The sequence below is a fragment of the Dermacentor andersoni genome, chromosome 1, assembly GCF_023375885.2.
Source record: "Dermacentor andersoni chromosome 1, qqDerAnde1_hic_scaffold, whole genome shotgun sequence".
Lineage (NCBI taxonomy): Eukaryota > Metazoa > Arthropoda > Arachnida > Ixodida > Ixodidae > Dermacentor > Dermacentor andersoni.
Window position 1 is genome coordinate 240990828 of NC_092814.1, and position 20581 is coordinate 241011408.

At 47.0% G+C, this 20581-nt stretch overlaps 1 long non-coding RNA gene across 1 annotated transcript in view; it reads right to left on the bottom strand.

Moving 5' to 3' along the window:
• LOC140215306 (uncharacterized) overlaps nucleotides 1–20581 on the bottom strand; it is an 81233-nt gene that overhangs the window by 45490 nt on the left and 15162 nt on the right. The window lies entirely within an intron of this gene.

The following is a 20581-nucleotide window of genomic DNA, read 5'->3' on the forward strand; positions in this document are numbered from 1 at the left end:
CCTCTCTCCCATGTGGGCACAAAAACAGATTGGAATATTTTTACGTTATGCGGGCCCTGGAGAACCCGCTGCAGCACGCGGTTCGCTCGCAACGCTCGCTACTTTTCGTTGCTTTTCGACTCGGCTGCAGGGAGCGCCGCTCGGCCCACTCAACCGTATTCCGTATAGTAAATTCTGAATACAGCCTCCCTGGCCGTTCCGACAGCAGGCAGTGGGCGCGCCGGCCACTACAGTATCCCTGTATATGTTCCCGCAATGTATAGAGGAACACTATACACCGGCCACTTGTCGGAAGCGCCGAAAAGTCCAGTCCTATATAAGCGTGAAAATTACGAGAAACTGTGCGAGAGGCGCCGTCGCGCGGCGTGCGAACAGCTGCACTCTTTTTCGCAGAACCAGTCCGCTCACTGTTCGCGCGGCCACTGCCGGAGCGCACTTGCCGAAGCCGTTCTCGCGCAGCATGGCGCAATTTCGGTCAATTTTCTGCGTTTGGCGCAGGAACCGGCGTTTGTATCGAAATGACGCAATTGGCGCAGGAGTCCCACCCCTGAACGTGGGTCAACTCAATTTTCGAATAGGGCAAAGTCACTTTTTTGGGTGTGAGCCACGGGCGTCCGTCCGACGCCGTGGCTGCCCACCGTGGGATTTCGCAGTGCGAGCCGCAGCGGGTCCAGCGCCGGGAACGTGACGTCATCGCTTGGTCACGTGGGTTTCGGTGCGATCGGACGTTAACGCCGGACGCTCGCCGAATTTTCCCCTTCGTGGGGCATATGATTCTTTCGTATTTAATACGGCTGTTGTCGCAACTAGAGAGCACCGTGGGAAGGTGCACAAGGAAACGCGTAGCCTGCTTTCACTCAAATGCCTGTGTGCTAACTCTTCGATTTCCTTCTTTTCTTTTTTCCTTTATCACGCGTTCTTTTGATTGCACTACATGAAGATAGGCAACAGTGGTTAGACCCACAGCAGAATGATAGTAGGAAGTCTAAACTAAAATACGCAAGTACGAGCAATAAATTGTGCTTACAAAGCAAACAACATAAAGGAAATCCATTTCTACGGAGAAAAATAAATAAACGCGAGAAAACAAAAACAAAACATCAACTGTAACTCATTATAAGGTAATACATTAACGTAATCTACAACATAACGCTATGTATACATACACTACAACTAGAATAAAATAACATGCTAATACACGATACTAAAGATAAGTTATAGAATGCCAATGGCACTTGCAGTGGAGATACAGTATTTCAATACATCAAATGAAAAGTAATCTAGAACAAAAAGTGTGTGCGAGTGTTTAGGCTTAGCTGTAATTCAGGAGAAGGTATCTTTTAAATGCACATGAGAATCAATTTATTTATTTCAAATGGCATGATATAAGGTAAAGCTATTCCAATATGTTTTTATTCCAATCTTCTGACGTCAACTTTGCATAACCGCCGACGCAACCATCGGGGTTACCCGCAGGGTTGTCCGGACAGACCAATCCAGCGCTCTCCTCATTTATAGGAGGTCACTTGTGTTTGCTTTAAAAATGAATAACATTGCCGACACTCAGCGGATTGTCTTATCTAATTGGTTGACAAGAGAAGAGGAGTGCGCTCAAGTGGAGAGGGACTCGATGGGGCCGAGCAAGTGCATTGAAAACCGATAACCGGATGAAGAGGGTGGTGCCGGCGTCTGCGATTGGCCCGCTTTCCCTTGCTTGCGGTGGCTTGTCGAAAATCGCTGCGGGATGCAACGGAAGGTTAAGAATGCTACTAAAACGGATCCTTAGTCAAGAAGAATCGGCAGAGCGTGGTCGTAAACGTGCCGGAAGTGCTCGAGAACGTTACATGGGCACGCAAAAAGTTTTATTGTATGCAAATAAACCCGTGCTCTCCGGCAGGTGCGAGCAGCCAGTGCGTGAGCGATCGGCGGCAGCCATGTTCTATTCATTTTGGAACGGAGCAGCCTGCGGCTATTCAGAAGAAAATGCAGTTTTGTTCGGCATATTAATGCATCTTTAACGCGTACACGTCACTTTGACGCGGTGAGTTTTCGCGGTTTTGTGATGTCGCGTGACAGGCAGATGAAGTGGGTGCAGCCCTAAAACGTTTGGCCAATAACCTATAGGTCTAATGGCCAAAAGGCGTCAAATCAGAAATAAAAATGTTTCTATTGTTCGGTCCAATCATGCATAATCAGTGTGTACACGTCATATCAATGGGGAGCTATTGCGGTTTTCGTGACGTCAAGGGACAGACAGGCGATGTGGGGGTGGTCCAAAAAAGTTTTTGACCAATCGCGGAGAGCTGACTGCAGAATTGGCATAGAAAAGTTTGGAATAGCTTTACGTTATAGCGCCCATGCGTTGTGAAGGTGGATTGCCAACAGCTTCTTTTAAAATCTCCAAAGTTTTTTCACTACCTTGACCTTATTCAATAAGACGGGAATAACATACCCTCTTTCATGCGGCCATGAGAGATACGGTCTTATTTCTTGAAATTTTAAACTGACCTAAATAGTAATCATTATGATTATGCTGCCTCCATTTGTTGTACCAGAAATATTTTTGTTTCAGCAATGCAAGGATCTCGTGCGTCATCGAGATACTCAAAGGTGTCTTGTATGAGCGTACAAATCTGTTTGAACGGCTAATCGTCGACATTAATGGAAATAATTTTCATTGTCCTGAAATTCAATACTCATGTCATTGTCCTACACATTATCAAAGTCAACAGCGAGAATGTTGCTCCGAAGTAAGTTGTTATCTATTTTGCTGCCCGTTGTCAAACATGTTGCACTCTTTTAGAGCGCAGCTCTTAAACGCCCGTTCCCGCGTCGAGCGTCGGCGTGCCTCGTCGGCGGCGTTACACCTCGTAACCGCTTTACGTAACCGAGCGAACAAGAGCCAAAATCGGAAGTAGTGGCGACTACGTGCACATCCAAAATCAAATTTGAACTGCGCGCCATAGTGACGTTCAGTAGGCGGTGCGTTGTGGCCACGCTCCGCTCCGCCGTTGCCTTCGCAGTGCAAGTCATTAGAGTGTTTTAGTTGAGCGTGTTTACGCTCCGCTAAGCAGTTAAGCGGAGCGGAAGCGCGAATGCGCATGCGCCGTCCGCTTAGCCGTAAGCGGGATAGCGGAGCGAGGAACACGGTTTTAGAAGCTGCCTGAGCGGAGCGTGCCGCGCAGCACTTTGGCTAGCGTTGGCGTCAGAACGGATTGGATTGGATGCAAAAAGCAAGCGCGCTGGCTAACACGTGACGTAACACAAGACGGCGCTTTATTTTCCATTGGATAAGATGGACCGGTAACGCATTACAAGCGCACGTCTAGATACTTCATGGAGAAATAAGTTATATATATATATATACATATGTACGTTTTACTGTATAAGAGTGACCATAAAGTGTTTTTATTTTCTTTCATTACCCTGAATTTAGCCAGGGGGCGCTGCAACTACGAAAGGTCCGCTCCGCTACGCTAAACGTGAAAATCGCCCGCCGCTCCGCTGTGGCTTAAGCGGGGCAGCTCGGAGCGGAGCGTACCGTAAAGACGCTCAACTAAAAACTGTATTGAAGAAGGAGCGGAAGCACCGCGTAGTGGACGTTTGTTTGCGAATAGCGCCACTGCTGCTGAACGCACTCAAGTGCTTTTTGCGCCAAAGTATTTCTGAAATAGCCTATATTAATTTAAGATGCAGGTCTCGGCGTCGATAAAAAGTGGTTCAGGGCCACTATATAGAACCCAAGGTGGTCAAAATTAATCCGGAGTTGCACACTAAACCATGCCTCATAATCAGGTCGTGGCATTGGCACGTAAGACCTCATAATATAGTTTTTTGAACGCGTGCAGAAGGGTTCGGTCGATTCAGGATGACACGGTGCTTCTCTGCCAGGCCGGTCTCCGCAGTCCGAAGTTCATATATATTGATCAAAATATTGGAGTGACGCTTTTATTGGTAAACTTGGTGTGTGTCCAGTCGTCCTCTTTTCGCTCGCTCGTCTTTTTTCTACACCAGGGATACTACAAATTGAGATCAACCCCCGAAAAAGGTTATTACTGGAGTCATGGCACACCTATCGTATTTATTTGAATATGACGCGTTTTTTCTTTCTCAGAATCCTAAAACTCGAAGTCACTCCCCGCCTTATACGCGAATTTTGCTTTTAGGAAGCAGCGTGTACAATCTTGCATTGCGTCTGCAATTATGTCTTCTAATCTGGGTGTGATATGTGTCTTGCATGTGTATTCTACACGATCTTGAACGACTGACCAGTCGATTTGGCGAGACACAACCGGTAATGCGGCGTCTAGTCCATCGATTCTCACATAGGTCGGAATATGATCACTTCCATGGGTTTGAATATCAGTGAACCACTGCACGCTCGAAGTCAGGCAACGTGACACCAAAGTCAAGTCAAGGCAGCTGCTGTATGTTGTTCCTGGCAGAAATGTCGGGCTTCCGTCATTTAGAAGGCACAGGTTGTGGCCTGATGCAAAGGAGATTAGTGACCTGCCCCTCGAATTTATCCCGGAGCTTCCCCATATGTGGTGGCGAGCGTTGAAGTCCCCTGTTATTATCCAAGGACCGGGAGTAGCTGCCATAATATCCTCCAGTCTTTTGCTATCAAACTGACTTGTTGGGGAAAGGTAGACGCCAATAAGAGTAAAAGACAGCTTCTTTTTCACAGTAACACAGACGTATTGGTGCCGAGCTGAAAGGATTCTTGACCTCAGAGAAGCTCGGCGTATGCAAAAGAAAATCAAACGCCCAATAGATAAGCTAGCGGATCAAAGATGGAAATGCTTTTACGACTCACTGGACCCCCGCAAGCCATTGTCCCGTGTGCGGCGTACCCTACGGGGTTTTTGCTCAAGTCCACAGCAACGACACCCTTTTAACGCCCTTGCTCTCTATAAAAACCACCGTGAGATAGACGTTGCAGAGGAATTTTGTGCGGAAGTCGCCGGCGACACAGTTTTAGTCCCTGACATGGCTTTAGGCAACATCCCCGGTCCACAAGATGCAAGTATGGACGCTCCATTCTCTATGGAAGAGTTAGAAGCTGTTATGGCGCTCTTTAGGCGTTCGTCTTCACCAGGACCCGATGGCATAACATATACTGCTTTGCGCCACCTAGGCCGAGAAGCACGAAGAGAACTCCTCAGCGTTTTTAATAGTTCATGGCAAGATGGTGTCGTCCCACAGGAATGGAAACGCAGCCGCCTGGTACCGCTTCTAAACGCAGGAAAGTCACCACTCGAACTGGCATCGTATCGGCCTATAGCTCTTGCCAGATGCGTCGGGAAGCTCATGGAACGTATGATCCTCATGCGTCTCGAATGGTACCTTGAACACCACAAAATTTACTCTGACTCTATGGCGAGATTTCGACGCGGTCGTTCATCTATTGACAGTGTCATCGATCTAGTATCATCTCTAGAACAGCAAAAGTCTCGGAAGCGATTATCAGTAGCACTCTTTCTTGACGTGAAAGGCGCTTACGACAACGTTTCCCATCAAACCATTCTAGACGCACTTTTGACGATTGAACCAGGAGGGCTAGTATATCGATGGATCAGAAACTACTTGACACAAAGGTCCTTGTTCGTAAGTACGGAAGATGGTCCGAATACTGACCACTACACATGCCGAGGCGTTCCCCAAGGCGGTATTCTAAGCCTTATTCTTTTCAACCTCGCGCTTCTTGGGCTGGCCGAATTCCTCCTGGAAACAGTCAGTGTCTCAATCTACGCCGACGACATCTGCATCTGGGCATCAGCGGTCACTCGCCTGCAGGTTCGCGCAAGGCTACAGAAAGGAGTAAAGCAGCAACACAGGCATGTTACTATCTTCACACACAAGGCCTTACCATCTCAACAGAAAAATGTGCGTTAGTCGCTTTTACGCGAAAAGCGATTACTCGTTATCCAGTATGCATTAATGACCAGCTTATCTCCTACAAGAGAAATCATCGCTTTTTGGGCGTCATTGTTGACCGGGACCTCTCTTGGAGCCCTCAGGTTGCCCACTTGTAGAAGAAGCTCACATCTATTGTTCACGTCTTCAAGTTCATCGCCGGCAAAACATGGGGATCGTCAGTGGGCTCCACGCTACAGTTATATCGAGCACTTTTCATCGGATTCCTACGCTATAGCTCTCCCGTGCTTACTAAAACATGCAAGTCAAATCTTCGAGAACTTCTGAGCGTGCAGGCGCAGGCACTACGTGTTTGCCTAGGCCTTCCGCGGAGCGCCTCAACAGCAGGAACCATTATAATGGCTCAAGACCATCCGATCACGACTTACATTAGCACCGAAACGCTTAGAACCCATGTTCGTCATGTATCACGGATGCAGTCAAGCTCTCTTGCCTGCCTGCCAGAACGACGACCACAGGCGTCCTTCTCCAACAAGGTCAGCGTCCATCGTGCCTCCTTACCATCGGGCTTCACACCCTCAGCACGTTCAACCTCAGCTTTGTGGTGTTTAAAACAACCTCAAGTGCGTCTTATGGTTCCGGGGATAAGAAAGAAGACCGACCTGCCTACCTTGGCCTTGAAGCAAGCCGCTCTGGATTGTTTGCACGCTTTCTATTCTGACCGAGTCCACATATATACGGATGGCTCTTCCACTCAGACCGGCTCCACCGGCGCAGTGGTTATACCATCACGATCACTAAGCATCCGATTCAAGATTTCTCACTGGACAACATCGACCGGTTCGGAGCTTGTTGCACTCCGAGGTGCCGTTGATTATATTAATAACCAACCGGCTAATCGGTGGGCGATATTACGCAATTCGAAGGCGGCCTTACAATGTCTTCTGTCATCTCTTCGTCGCGGGTCCTGTGAACAACTCGTGTCGGAGATACGGGAAATGCACCATCATATGATCGCGAAAGGACACGATGTCGTGTTTCAGTGGCTGCCTGGCCATTGCGGTATCTCCGGCAGCGAGCTCGCTGACGAAGCTGCTAGGAAAGCGCACGAAGGCGCAACCCTTGTTTCTATACCTTTATCGCGGACTGACGCAGCCCAACACTTAGGCAGGCTAGCGCACCGTATGACATCGGAGAAGTGGCACACACCTGAATTCACTCCACATCGATTGCATTCCCTCGATCCATCTATGCAACTGCGGCTGTTACCAGGGCTTCCGCGTAATGAGGAAACAATGCTGTGCCGCTTACGCTTGGGCGTCGCATTCACCAATGCATATACGTTTTTGATTGGAATGGCTGATATCGCCGAGTGCAATGCCTGCGGTGTCGATGAAACTATAGAGTATCTACTGTGCTACTTCCCATCTTTTGAAAATGAAAGACATGACCTCTGCACAGCTCTCAGTCAGCTAGACAGAAAGCCGTTCACCTTTAACAAGATCTTGAGACCATGGCCTCGCATATCGCAGCTACAAAAGACCACAAAAGCGCTGCTGCGATATCTGAAAGCAACCGGATTGAGTCAGCGTCTGTGATGCGGACTGAGTGACCGACTGATATCTCCAGTGGACTTTCTCTTTTCTTTTTTTTTAATCTTACCGTCCCCCTTTCCCTTTCCCCAGTGTAGGGTAGCCAACCGGGCTCAGTCCTGGTTAACCTCCCTACCTTTCATTTATCATTTGCTCTCTCTCTCTCTCTCTCTCTCTCTCTTGCTTTTAGGTGTGGCTTCACGGCAGTGCAAATTTTGCCGGATAGTGTGGCTTTACGGCAGCACAGAAGGCGAATTTAGCTCTGCCGTGAAACGACACCTAGAGCCAAATTTGCTATAACCGCACTCCGCGTTTTCAAACTTCCCCCATTTCACCGTCGCCATTTTGCGATTTGGGTGTGTTAGTAATTCAGTATTTTGTGCAATCTGAATTATCTGTTGGCTCCTCTATATCGCCTTATAGTAGTGTGCATGCCTTTTTTTTCTCTTAGGTTCTCCAACTGCATATGCGCCTTATAAAGGAATAAATACGACAATTTAACCCCGACCAATATCAACCAATTTGTAACCTATCCCTTGTGCGTCACGCCACCACGAGAACACGAGGCGATGCACAATAAAAAGCCTCTGCAGTATCACCACCACCATCCACTGTGCCAAGTTTGTGCGATTCCTGTTAGACTGATTTCCCTATTTCTTCGACACTGAATCTGCAGCTGAGGGTTAAAATATGGAAAGAATAAAGGTGCTTTGTGCTTTATGCTATATTCTAACCATGTAGTTTTCGTGTTTGCATGCGCTTTTAAATTGAACTTGCAGCATGGATAGTTTTGTGAATAAAAGTGTGCAAATCTGGAGAGTAATAAATGTGCACGTTTTCTAAAGTTACCAGATGATGCGCACACATAATTTGTGCTTATATAAGCTATTATAGAGCAATTGACTGCACTAGCCGTGTAGGCTTAATGTACTACAATGCAAGAGATGCACGGCAACAAAATATTCCATGAATAATAGAGCATAGCGTCTCATGAATTTTCTTATTTTATTTTTTATTTATTGCAAATGAAATAATAGAAAGCACAATAGGTTTCCTTTATTTTTCAACAAAACAACAAAAAAACACATCAATATTAAAAATACTGCCGTTTCCTCCCTTGCACTGTTCGTTGTCAGCTCCACCACTCAGGAAATACTTCCGGAGTCACTGGCCGGTAGTATAAACGGGTATTGATTTTATCTTTCCCGACATGAGACCACTGTCAAATCTGCATCACGAACGAGGGCCACGGTACGAAGCATGCGACACAGTTCGACCGCATCACGCGCCTCGCGCTCTTGACGCTGCCAATAGCGGCATATCTTAGTTTTTCTGAGAATTGATGCGGTGAGAAATAAAGCGTTCTCAAAACGGTGCATCTTGCGGTCGTCGGCGGTCATTTTTGAAGCGCCGTATACAGGGCGTCCCACATAACTTGAGCCAAGAATTTAAAAATGAAAGGCGCGTCGGAAGCGAACTGAACCGAACGCATACTATTCGGAATAGCCTATAGTAACTAAGACATTTTTTTTTGTTATCCCCATAACTCACTAATTAATTAAGTTTAATTACCCAACTTTTAATTATTGGCTGAGGACCCCAAGTACGATACGGAGATTTGTAGAGCACCTTCAGAAACCACCGATCGAGTTGCTTCCTTTACGATACGTCTCAGGTAGTCCTTTTTTCCGGTTTTTTTCTATTCAATTACCTTATGGCACATATTGCAATTTACAAATTCTACCCGGGGAGATCGCAAGGCCAGCGCTTCCTCTATTTCTTTTTTCTTTTTTTAATGCCAGCCAGATGCGGCCGATACAACCGTTCACCTGCTATCGTCGTTTCCTACTCTCCCCCGTCGGCTGCGTTCGCGCCTGCTTTACGGTCAGGGGGGGGGGATGGGAGCACCTTACGGCGGAAGTCGGAGAAAATAATTTTTTGTTAAGTAGTGCATTTATCCGTGGGACGGTCCTCTGTCTCCCTAAAGGGGGCATGACACCAAATTTTCGACTATAATCTGTATTGTGTGAGATAATCTTTGTGCATTCAAGAGCACGCAAGCAAAATTTTTGCGCATTTGAGCCAGCACGTAATGTAATTTGTGATTGAATTTTTTATATTACACTCGAACGGCATAACAGTGGGGCAACAGTGGCACGCTCCCAAGCCGTGACGTCACAGGCTGCATGCCTGCTGAGCGAGCAGATATATTGTATATACCAGCGAAGAAACTGCGTGCCAGCTGTGCACGCATGCGGGAAAGCTCTGCTTTGTTCAGCTTGCCATTGGAATAGCTCAACTTGTAGCAGCTGAAACAATGCCACCGCGGCGCCTATTAGCGCTGTTGGGAGCCAGAGCGAACGGAGCAAGGAGTGCTCCATATCGTACTTCAGGTTTCCCAAGGAGCCGGTCAAACTTAAGGCTTGGAAGATTAATGTGGGCAGGAAGGACTGGCGATTATCTGACGCTTTTGTTTTGTTCTCAGAACACTTCACGCCAGGCAGCTACAACGACGATTTGCGCCTGTCCGCCAAGTTTGGGATACCCTTGAAAAAGCTGAGGCTGCGGCCAGACGCGGTGCCGACCGTGTTCACGCACCGACCCATCCGGCAGGCAGCGCCTCGACCGAACGTTAGCCGTGCTATTTGTTTTATGGATATCGGGTGCAATAAAACAAGTGCAAGTGAAGGCTCAGCGAAAGCGTACATCGCGACAAATCCTTGCGCCGCGGACACATGTGTGTGGGCATTTATTTACATATGCTGCACGCAACTACAGTGAAAAAAAATAACTGGTGGGAACGCGCGGCAGCTTAACAACATCGTAGTTTTGTTGAGTACGCATCCGAGAGAAATGCATGTCAGCTAACAACCTACGCACGTAACAATTTGCACTGTGTGAAGTAGCACCAGACTTCGCCTCCCGTGAACTGATGCCTAAGCAGTGCTGAACGCATGAAATATCAAGAGTCCAGAAAAGCATCAGCAGCATTTAGCGCAACAGCAATGTCGCCATCTATATTGACCACGTTTACTACACGGTCTTCGTGTGTGTGTGTGAAAACTTTTATTGTGATGAGGTCCGGAGGCTCGACTTCTCAAGCCAAGGCTCCCACGTTGGCACTGTCAGGCCAAGCCTTTCAGCGACATCATGGGCCCTCTGGACTGCCCTTAGTTGGCCCTGAAACAATGGGCTTTGAATCCTTTTCTCCCACTGTGTCCATTCTTCAACGAGGTTGGGGAGAGCCGCGGGACACCCCGCCAGCATATGTCTGATTCCAATGATGCCATTACAATCATTGCAGTCCATCTTAATCTCCCTCTCTGGATATATTTTATTAATGGTGTACGGTGTGGGATATGTACCCGTTTGCAATAAGCGCAGTGAGACTGCCTGAGCCCTGTTCAGTTTTGGATGTGGCAATGGGAATTGTCTGCGTCCTAAATAGTAATGTTTGGTAACGTCATTGTATGTTATTAAATGATCTCTAAATTCCCTGGCTTGATGGTGAACGGCTCGGTTGTGACTGTCACGGTTAGCAAGTCCTCGTGCCAAGTCATGAGCAACCTCATTGAGGTTTACCCGAGTCTCGTCCACTTTCCCCATATGCGCAAGAAACCATCGGATTTCAGTTGTCATAATCCCAATGTTTTCAAAAAGTTTAGCTGCAACTCCAGCTACGTAGCCTTTATCAAAACACTTTACAGAGGATTTCGAATCACTGTAAATGCAGGCCCACTTATTACTCCTGATGGCTAGGGCAATTGCCGCTTGTTCCGCCACCATGGGGTCCTTGGTAAGAAAAGTGAGAGCGTCTTGCACCTTCCCTTGATAATTTGATACAATGGCCGTATATGCTTTTTTACCTTTCACCCAGGCAGCATCAACTATAGCTGCCAGTTGGTTCTGCTGCTCTATTTCCTGCAAGAGTGCTTTAGCTCTTGCCTTTCTCTTTTCGACATTATATTCTGGATGCATGTTTCTGGGGAGAGGGTTGGTTCTGATCTTGTTCCTAACTTCAGTCCTTAATTCTACTTCAGCCTCTATTGGGCTCCTTGATGTATTCAGTTCTGCGCCTATTGCCTGTAATATGTTCCTGTCAGCTCGTGACTTTGTCAATCTTTCGTGTTGCGCTAGCTGTTGGGCCTCCGCAATTTCTTCCATTGTGTTGTGCACCCCTAGACTCATGAGTTTGTCGGTTGCAGCGTTACTGGGTATCCCTAGGGCTACTTTAACGAGCTTCCTGAGCATCACATTAAGACACGGTCTTCGTGCATGGCCTCCGATATTTGCGCAAGCCAGCCGGCGCGCCCGAATCTCGGAGGCCGTGTTTCGTCACGAGCTGGTGGCGATGAGATCGAAGTCAAAATCGCCATCGCTGTATGTGCTGCTCAAAGATTCCTCGCTTGCTTCATCACGCGAAGTTGGCAGTGTCGAAGACATGGCACGCGACATGTGGAGCGAATACGGCAAGAAACGGCAGCTGTGCCCCGACCTCACATGGCGCGGTGGCCGATTTTGTAGCAGACGATGGCTCGGTTCCATGCAGCACATGACGTCACACATGGCTTGGCAATATGGCGGTGGGCGCCGGAGGGCGGGGCTTAGAGCCAGCGAGTTCTAGCTCATATTTTGGACAGAAATGTGCTTTTACTGCCCAGTTTTTATGCGTGTATAGCCATAATAAACCCTGTGCTACAATTTCTCGCGTGAAACCACAAATTGTTCGGTGACCGTGTCATGCCCCCTTTAAGGTCACCATGTTGATTGTCACGCTGGCTGTCGAAGAGACGCAGCGTTTTTTAGGGATGCGTCCGCGTTCGTAGCGCCGTGCCTACAGTGTACTAGAATAGCCTCCACCCATCCGTCAAAACGCCCAGTGGGCCTACGTTTACCGGAATACCAGACACGCTCGGTGCTGCGGCAGAACGCTCGCAACGCACACTGCTTGGGTAGCTCTTGCTGGGTATCTATGGCCAGGCGGCTAGCGGAGAGGCTTCGCCAACTGGCTCCAAGACACCGGAAGTGTACGACACGTCACAACATGACGCAGAGCCAGTGAAGGCGGAGCTTAGCCACGATCGCTCGGCGAACCAGTGGAAAAAACCAAGAGGAAAAACCAAGAGGGAAAACGTGGCTAGGTAGGAGGGCAACTTGCAACCATCCGTAGCTTCTCTGATTATGAGACGCTTCACTTAAATTGTGGCGCTACAACGGGGGTGTTCGCCTAGCAGCACTAGTTCTAGGTTGTAGTGGTAGGCTGAACCAGGTCGGTGCTATAGCGAAACGGGGAAGCCAAGCTATTCTCGTCTTCTTCTCTTTCGCCAGCACTATGCTCACTGCCCAGTGCCTTCAGTGCAATCACTCCTCACCGAAAGAGTAGCCATCCTGGCGATCTAAGGACAGGATAACACAGGGGGGTCATGGCACTGCTTGAGCCGGGAGCCGTGGACAATTTCCTGGCCGCGACGACGCTGGTCGGAAGGCGCTTCCATTGGCTGGATGAGGTAGTTCACCGCGGATGTTTGTTTCAGTACCCGATATGGACCCTGGTACTTGGAGAGCAGCTTGAAGGAAAGGCCTGGAGGAGTAGAGGGCACCCACAACCAGACCAGCGAGCCAGGAGCAAAGCACGTAGCCGCAGAGGATGAATCGTGGCTATGCTTTTGGCGCCACTAGTCCTGGGATGTGAACGAACGAACGAGCTGGCGACATTCTTCGGCGTATGCAGACGTTCTCGTCCACTCCGAAGCATCTGGCCGGTAAGGTAGAATCGTGTCCATAGTGCATGAAGGTTCGTGTCCGTAAAGGAGAAAGAAAAAAAGGTGAGAACCCAGTGGTGCTTTGCGTGGCAGTTTTGTAAGCGTAGGTGACGAAAGGCAGAATGCGATCCTAATTCGAGTGGTCAGATGAAACATACATGGCCAACATGTCGCCAAGGGTGCGGTTGAAACGTTCTGTCATACCATTGGTTTGAGGATGATATGCCGTGGTTGTGCGATGAATGATGCGACACTCCTTTAGCAATGCTGAGATGACGTCGGAGAGGAAAACGCGACCGCGGTCGCTCAGTAGTTCTCGAGGGGCTCCATGGCGCAAAATCAGGTTTTGAAGGATAAAAGTGGTGACATCTTTTGCTGTGGCAGATGCTAGGGCTGAAGTTTCAGCGTACCGCGTGAGGTGGTCGATAGCAACAATAACCCAGCGGTTTCTGCTTGGAGTGTTGGGAAGCGGACCGTGTAGGTCAATGCCGACGCGGTCGAATGAGCGCGCGGGACATGGTAAAGGTTGCAAGGGGCCGGTGGCATGTTGAGGTGGCGTCTTGCGTCGTTGGCATATGTGGCAAGACCGGACATACTGGCGAACGAAACTGTACATACCGCGCCAGTAGTACCGAAGCTGGAGGCGAGAGTATGTCTTTAATACACCAGCGTGGCCGCATTGTGGGTCGTCGTGGAACGTGCGCAGATGTCGGAGCGGGGGTGTCGGGGTATAACAAGCAACCACTTATGGCCGCTCGAATTGTAGTTGCGGCGGTACAGCAGGTTATGCCGAATGATGAAGTGCGCGGCTTGACGACGGAGCGTCCGAGAGATCGGCGCTGGCAATTGGCTGACAGGAAGTCAGTAAGCGAAGAGATCCATGGGCCCTTGCGCTGCTCTGAGGGCATGTCGGAAATGTGGAGGGCGAAGGTACCGCAGGTGGAAATAGACGAGTGGACAAGACCAGAGGGCAGGGGTGACCGGGATAGAGCGTCTGCGTCTGAATACTTTCGGCCTGAGCGATAAACAACGCGAATGTCGTACTCTTGTAGGCGCAATGCCCAACGGGCGAGCCGCTTCTTTTACTGCAGCTGCAGCCGACGCGTCTTTAAAATTTGTCCAAATTGTTTCGGGACATTTAGAGAATTTGGGTAAATTCCGCAAACGGCTGGAAATAGTTTCGTGCAGTGCCGCAGCGAAGTACGTTGCATTTACAACTACACAATATTTTTCACAAAAAATCTTTTGTCGATAGCTCGTTATAAGCGAGTCCATTAAAAGCGGTATTGGAAACATTGATACCATAGACAAACCTAACTGAGAAGATAATGTTGTATCCGAAAGGTAAATTGTATGCAAACCTGTTGGAGTCGGTTAAAGGCATAGAGTTTCCTACAATTACAGGAGGGGACTCTGGCGCTGTGATTGTTCAGCCACCACGGAAATGATGGGTAGTACATAAATTTATTCGATCTTAGTTCATGTGGCTTCCTTTCTGTTATCGGATATTAGTAATGTTTTTAATTACTTATAACGCAGTAAGCACGTTCTTAAAAATGATTACATTGCAAAGTCACGAAGCTACTTTAAGCCAGAAAAACGAAGTTTAGGCAAATCCATGCACTACCCATCATTCCCACGCTGGCTGAACTGCCCTGCTTGCAGCTCCGGCAGACAGTAGCGCCACAGTCCCCTCTAGTAATTGTACGAAACTCCACGGTTAAAGGGCCCCGCTCCAAGTCTGGCCATTTTGAGGCGACAAGCGCAGCGCATACAATGCGCGCTGACAATCGTGTCTGCTAAGTATTACACCGCTACGCGCTGCGTAGATCTGAAATTTCAAACCAAATACCATGCGCCCCGTCTCGCGGGCGACGCGTTCCAAGCTGGAGAGTCGACGTCAATCGCACTGTTGTGACGTCACTCAGTGACACGCGACTTCGAGAATTATTCAAGGCAACATCAGTTATTTATTCTATTCGCTTGCCCGCGACAAATTCATCACGTCTTTTTATGTCGCTTGTCGATGCATGCGTCCGTGGCGTATAGTTTTCAATATCGGACTCTTGTGCTAGAGGTCCTGTGTCCGAATCCTGCCATCGGACAATTTTAATAACGCCTGTTTACTTATTACGCAGTACTTCCTTGAATATGTCGAATTTACAAAGTCACGAAGCCGTCTGAAGCCAAAAGGACGAAGATTAGGCAAATCCATGTACTTCCCATCATTCTCATGCAGGCCAAACCACCCCCATTGCAGCTCCCGTAGACACTAGCGCCAGAGTTCCCTCTAGTAATTATTGTATGAAACTCTATGATAAAACCCACAAACCGAATCTCTCAGAAGCATACATGTATATATATATATATATATATATATATATATATATATATATATATATATATATATATATATAAAGGTGTGCTAATATTCAAAACTCAACCGAAACGAATAGTCAATATTAGCAGTAAATTCAGACATTTTTCGAACACTTTTAAGCGTCAACTGACGTAATAGTTTGCGGAAACCGAAACCCGCAAGGTGGAGAGAAGTAATTAATTAAGGGAAAATGAGACATCCACCCAATCGTAGCACTTGCTACAAAGGAAACCCGTACGGGTTCATCGAAAGAAAAACTTCGCAGTTGAAGATAAATTCGTCCTGGTCCGGTACTCGAACTTGGGACCACTGCCTTTCCGGGCCATGCCCCCCCCCCCCCCCCCCCCCCCACTCTCAGGAGTTGGGGGGGGGGCAAAGTAGGTCATTTGCCCCCCTCCTTCCACTTTTGAAACCCGGGAATATATGCGCCTAGAGTCCGAATGAAGATCACTCGGGTCTACAGAAAGCGGCTTGAAGCACTGATAATGTTGCAATGTACGTTTTCTGTGTTTTTATTATTTCTGCTACCCACTCCTGTCAAAGGCCTGTAATACAGGCCGGCAGTATTTGCTAAATAAAAATAAATCAATAATGGGGGTCTGGCCTCTCCGCCACCTGCATGCGGAGTCTCGGCCACATTGGTTCTTCAGTGCACTCATCACTGGTATTTATACGTATAGCACACCGAGTCTACTCGGTAATAGTTCGTAAATTTTCCCACCTCTGCAAGTCTGCAGTAGTCTTTCAAGTCTTGATCTAGACATTGATTCGGGCTACTTGATCTGCCAAAAGTGCAATTGAACTTCAATACTGCAACTGAACTTTATTATCCGTCTCTCAAGGCCGACTGATCGCATTGATAACAAAATCCGCTTGATAACGCGGCCGAAGTGCCGCTCTTACCATGCACGAAATGCGCAAAGCAATGTAATAGGCACGGAATGTTTCAAAATCCCGGCTTAGCTCGCATCGCATCGAAAGCGTGCGCGCGAAGCTGTAGTTTACGCCAGAGACTTGCTTCGGACCAAAGCCAAATTAAAGTCGCCGTTTCATTTTTCATGAAAGTGGATACGTGTCGCAAAAACAGGTTCGTGTCAAAAAATAAAAGCGAAATAAACAGACCGGAAGCGACTCACGTGTAGAGAAAAGGCAAAGCCGATGCGTGTAGGAAAGTAAATGTACCACTTCTAAATGAGCCGAATTGGCAATCAAAATGTCTGCACAAAAAAAAAAAAGATACATCAGATTTCAGTGTGCCCTTATTATCTATGAATTCGTAAGCTCCGTTGAACACCAGCTGCTTAGAGGACGTGTTCGAACAGGTCTCCTTTTGCAGCTACGCAGTACTGCGTCCGTTTTATCACATCTTTAGTGGCTTTCGTGAGACATCCGTTGTCCTTGCCTTGAACTAATCTGACATCCATCTCGATCATGTAAGCACGATCGTTCACATAACCCCAAAGAATGAAATCGAGTGGAGAGAGGTCAGATGACCTAGCCGGCTAATTTGCAGGCCCATGTCTTCCAATCTATTGCGCATGAAAAGTCGCGCCCAGCTAGTTTCGCGCCCGGCTTCTGCTGTGTGCTGGCGCCCCATGTTGCTGACACCACAGAAGTGGAAGACGTGACAGCAGGACTTCGCTGAGAAACTCATCCGCCACTCCTTCAAGGATTTCGTCCGCGTAACGCTGTCTGGTTTTCAGTGTGTGATCTAAGAAGATGGGACCGATTATAGCACCGGCGTAAATTCTGAGCCACACAATGAGCGACCACTGGTACTGGTGCCGATTGCGCTTCACCCAGTCTGGATTGGAGTCCCTTCAATAGTGTGCATTATGCAAATCTACCTAGGCGTTTCTGCAAAAAGTGGCTTCAGCTGTGCACGTGACGTTGCTCAAAAAGTCCGGTGGCTGATCGGCTTTTGTGAGGACCAAATTCGAGAAACCTAGGCGATTCTACAGGTCCCTATCTTCCAGGCATTGGTGCTGGTTAAGGAGGTACGGGTGAAAGGCCGTCATTTAGAATCCTCCAATCTGATGACTTGGAAATTGGTAACTGGGCGGCCACGTACCGCGTGCTAGCATGAGGGTCTGGGGCCATAAATGCTAGAACATCCGTGCGTAGGCTAGGACTCAAAGATGGAGTCCTCCTCCGCTGTTTCCGGAAGCTGCCGGTGTGTCTCGGGTTTTCATAATTTCTGATGATAGTCGATGCGGTTGGTCTACGGCCACACTTCCATGAATTTATATATATATATATATATATATATATATATATATATATATATATATATATATATATATATATATATATATATATATATATATATATATATATATATATACATATATATATATATATATATATTTGTGGCCTTCCTCTTGTTGCCATTTGCAGATCCAAGGCAATGATCATGTTTACCTTCTGCTCATTAGAGAAATACGTGGCGACTGGGACGAAACAAAACGCACCTTTAAACCTTTGCACTGACGTAGTCAATTCGCTTTTGTGGTGATAAGTTGTGTGGCGAAAAAAAAAAGCATCCGTGTACTTTATCTACTCTAAGACAACAGCTATCAGAGCTTGTTTTCAACTAACACCAAACACGGCGTGTTACTTCAGCTGGGGCGCGGCAGATAAGGAACTAGCTCGATCACGATGGTTTTATTTCCTTTTTTTTTTGTTCTGGATAGCTCAGAGGGAGCTTGTTCGAGGGCGCTGCTTTATGAACCGGGTGGGAGCGCAGTCACGTGGTATTCTCCATAATTCGCGGGGTTTATTTATCAGTCGAAAAAAAATTTGTATGCAATTAGTACGTCGCTGAAGATACCGCATTCAGATGTCCCTTGGCTGTGCCTTCAAATGCCCCATTGACACTGATAATTAGGATAGTACGTATCAAGTTAGATAATTAATTACGATTACCTAATTAAATCTCAGTAACGAAACATTTACTGTCAGCTATTCCACTGCACTGTAAACAATATGCGCTAGGTTTTCTTCGAGTAACGCATTGTTTTTTTTTTAATATTGGTGCATGATAGTTCATTGGGACATCCTGTATATATTTATGACCTTTGCGAGCAAGTGACGATGTTTCCATCCCTAATAAATGTTGGAAATTCTTAGAAATGTTTTTTTTTTTTTGTGTGTGTGTGTGTGTGAGTCGTTAGCATTGCTTACTGGAAAGAGAAGCAATACTGAGACACACATCATTCACGTGCATTTCACACGCCATTGATAGAAGACTCTGCCGAAGGGGTCACTGAAGTCTATAGATTTTTTTCATGGTCAAAAAAGCGCGCAAAGCAATTTAAAGCGTGGTGAACATACAGCAACATATTCATTCTTTAGTCATAGGCTATCCATACCTTCAGAAATAATTTTTATTTTGCTACCTCCATCTCTTTCAAATATATAATAAACTTTGTCCTGTGTGTATATTTAAATATATTGTGTGTGTGCATGATGTTTGCAGCGGAAATTTACAACAATGTTGAAGTGAGAAAATACGGATGAGGCTGCCGCCGCTAGTGCTTCTAATACACGTGTCCTCCTATTGTCAAGATTTGCAGAAATAAAGCGAAAGTACACTCTAAGAAATGTTTACACCCTTTGAGTCGTATCTTGCCACACAACGATAAACGTCATCTGCTGTCTTGTCCGCATTTCCTTTCTTTAACGCTGCGAGCCCGGTACCTCCCAGTAACGAACGACATGCGCGTTATTAGCATGACATATCATTGCCGACAGGAAAGTAGCGGACGCGGCGTTTTCAAGAAAGGAAACGCAAGCAAGGCAGATGACGATTATCGTTGTGTGGCAGATATACAACCCAAAGGGTGTAAACTTTTCTTATAGTGTACTTAGCACATGACCGGGGTAGTTAGAGAAGTATGGGAGAGGCCTTTGCCCTGCAGTGGGCGTAGCCAGGCTGATGATGATGACGATGATGATGACGTGGGACACCCTGTATAACGGTCTCTTTTCTACTCTGGATATTTCACTGCACTGAGTAAGGGCAAACAAGTTATCATCCAGACGCCTACCTATTCTGAAGAAATTCTGAAGTTCTCCCAAAGTGCCATTCTCTGCTCATACTTGCAGCTTTGCCTTCCTGCACTGCTAACCTGCATATTACCGATGCAATGTTCACCGGTCTATACGAGTGAATTTTATCTTTCTCCCCCTTACCTTTATAAATTAAATTAATGCTACTTTGTCGCCAACTCTCTGGTATTCGTATATCTTTTAAAGTTTTTCCTACGGTTTTCTACAGAGCTTCCTTACTTTATGGTCTTAGTTCATTAATCAGTCTAACGGGAACCTCGTCTAGCCCCGTGGCTGTGCGCTTAGGAATTTTCTCTTCGGCTTTCTTCCAATTGAAATTTGTCAGCACCAGTACCTTTTCTATATAGTTCTCTTTCATGCTCTTTTCTTCCTCAGGTACAACCTCGTCATTGCTTTGGAAAGATTCGGCTGTTATATTTCGGATGTAATTTAATGCCGCTTCCCCTTCCAGTTTGTTTCCATCTTCGTCTAGGATATGTCGTTGTATTATTGTTGACTTCCTGCATAATAATTTTATGTAGTTCCAAAATATTCTAGGTGCGGCCTTCTCTTTCTCACGTATTTCTGACAGCCAACGTTAACTTTCACCTTTTATTTTGCTTGAACCAGTATTTGAACCATAAATTTTTTCTACCTGTATATTTCCCATGTTCTGGTTACTTCATTCTGCGGTAACTGGGCTTTATTTTTATTTTTTTCTGCGTGTGCTCTCGGGATGCTTTCTATCGTTCGGTGATCGTTTCTCGTATCTCCCTGTTCCACTACCTTTTCGGTTTTTTCCTTTCCAACGAGCATGTTGCTTCTCTTTCCGTATTTCTGTCGTTATTACACTTAGAAGCTCACTATAGTCCCACTCTTTACTTGGCCATTTGCCAAGTTCTTCCTTGACTCTTGTGACT